The sequence below is a fragment of the Benincasa hispida genome, chromosome 10 (assembly GCF_009727055.1).
Source record: "Benincasa hispida cultivar B227 chromosome 10, ASM972705v1, whole genome shotgun sequence".
Taxonomy (NCBI): Eukaryota; Viridiplantae; Streptophyta; class Magnoliopsida; order Cucurbitales; family Cucurbitaceae; genus Benincasa; species Benincasa hispida.
Genome location: NC_052358.1, coordinates 26,194,652 through 26,197,012, shown reverse-complemented (window position 1 = coordinate 26,197,012; position 2,361 = coordinate 26,194,652). Strand labels below are relative to the sequence as shown.

At 38.3% G+C, this 2,361-nt stretch overlaps 1 long non-coding RNA gene across 2 annotated transcripts; it reads left to right on the top strand.

The window, feature by feature from the left end:
- Positions 1-1,262: 1,262 nt before the first annotated feature.
- Positions 1,263-2,155, top strand: LOC120089259. 2 transcript variants are annotated; one of them, XR_005485119.1, is made up of 3 exons: positions 1,263-1,699; positions 1,819-1,943; positions 2,028-2,155. It is a non-coding gene; the product is annotated as an uncharacterized LOC120089259 (long non-coding RNA). The 2 variants fall into 2 exon arrangements; XR_005485118.1 differs by having other exon boundaries at positions 1,263-1,703.
- The last annotated feature ends 206 nt before the right edge of the window (positions 2,156-2,361 follow it).

Genomic DNA, 2,361 nt, shown 5'->3' with positions numbered 1-2,361 from the left:
ACATCTCACACACAGTATCATTCGGGTGTAGTTCAAAAGCTCGTGCTTTAAGGCCTAGCACGTGTATCTCGGTTTAGTGAATACTCTAGAGAGTTTTCCTAAAAACTCCATACGAAGCAGTCTCCACTTCCACATTCACATAGGTGAGTCTATCAAGAGTACTCCTATAGCTAGGTACCCCACTTGACATCAGGTATAGATCTCATTAAGAACTAAGTTCAACCTTTCTTACACTTCAGGATATCATGCTCAGACTCTAGCTCATAGAAAGGGAACTATGTATTAGTTTTAGCATGATTAATTTTATTTCACTTGTGATCAGTTATTACCCATTGAACCTGGTTCTTGGGATCTCCAGTCTACAAGTTGGGTTTTTCTCACAGTGATTCATCTCTCTATAGACATGAGTCTCATCCTTTTTGAGATTTTGAAAACCTTCTCTCTGGCCAGTCCTTTCATCAAAGGATCTACCGATTTTTCATCAGTCCGTATATGATCTACTCTAACTGCACCAGTGGTGAGGAACTCTTTAATGGTACTGTGTTTATGACATATTTGTCCTCTCTTTCCATTGTAGTAACAGTTCTGAACTTTTACGATTGTTACAATACTATCGCAATGGATCAAAATGACTGGTACCAACTTTTCCCATTAACTTTAAAATCTTTAGATAAGATTGGGTTATCAAACTTTAAAATCTTTAGATAAGATTGGGTTATCAAACTTTTCATATCATTGCTTAGGAGCTTGTTTCAGACCATAGAGAGATCTATCTAGCTTATAAACCTTACTTTCTTGACCATTGACTATAAAGCCCTCAGGTTATTCCATGTAAATCTCTCATTCAAGTTTACTGTTTAGGAAGACAGTCTTTACATCCATCTGATATACTACGAGGTTATAAAGGGCAGCAAGTGAAAAAAAAAAACACAGATTGAGGTAATTCTAGTGACAGGAGGGAAAGTTTCAAAGAAGTCTATGTTTTCTCTTTGTCTAAAGCTGTAACACCCCGAATTTCTATCATTAATGTAATTTCAGTAATTTTTATTATTGAGGGCATTTTCGAAATCTTGGACTTAAGTGTAATTGCGGAAATTTAGTTATTGACGTTGGAAATTAATGTTAGAAATTAATTTCAATTTGGGAAGGAAAGAAATTTAATAAAATAAAGTAGAATAGGAAAAGAATAAAATAAAAAATTTATTTTATTTCCTTTTAAGTTGTTGTTATTATTATTATTATTTTATATAAAACAAAAAGAATCCTTCTCCTTTCGTGAAAACGTGACCGACCCCCCTCCAATCGCTGAAACCTCAGCCCGCTCCAACACCCACGCGAACCAGCCACCACTCGTCTGTAAGTTTGAGCCCATCATTGTTCGTCTGTCGTCTGGACCTGTCCGGAGCTGGAATCAAACGCCAGACCTGAGTCAGTCGCGCCTCAATGCTCGCATGCCGCTATCCGTCTGCGTTCCGAAGCCACCAGCGGTGTTTCCAGGCTGCGTTGCCAGTTTGGTTCTTCTTCAGCCACTCGTGTGCCGCCAGATCTGCTCACGCCAAGCCACGCCGTCGGATCTGAGCCGCGTCGCCGTTCTCTCATATCTACCAGTCGCTGGTCACCCGTCACTGCTCCAGTCACCGCCGTGCGCTCTACCGCGCTCTGTCGAGCGCCACTGCCGTGGCCTCACTAGATCTTGAAAGTAGGTGAGGTTTTGGGTAGATCTTAGAGCTACTGTTGAACTCTCTTGAAAGAGCTTTGAATGCCCATGGAGTTTTGATTTTTTTTTTTTTTTTTTTTTTTCTTTTTGGGTTTACTTAGATTAATTGGGCTTTGGATTCAAGTTTTGGAAAAGTTTTAAATTTAGAAGCGAACAACTTGAATTTGATTCCGACAAGAATTTTGGTGTTAGTACTTTGAGGTGATCTTGGCCAAACCACTTTTGGGTAAGTTGTGCTGTTAATCTTGGAATGATTTAGTGTTTAAAAATTGGGTTTAAAGGTTAAGATTGATTTTTATCCATGTTCTAGGATCTCATTCAAAAGTTGTGGAAAGCTCGAAATGAGTTTGTTCGCTTGAATTATTTTTTGGACTTTATTTGAGGTAAGTAATCTTACTACTGGAAACTGCCAACGGGCCAGGCACTAGATGTATGCTAGCATGATAGCTTGATATTATGACAGAACGATAGCATGATAGACTGATAGTATAGTATAACCGATTTTTGTTCTTGTATGAGGATTTGAAAGATTAATTGTGGACATACATACTTGAATGCTAGCATGAGATGATATTTGATTCAATGAGGTTGTATTTGATTTAAGGATATTGAGGCGTATATGTATATTATAGATGAAGGATCTC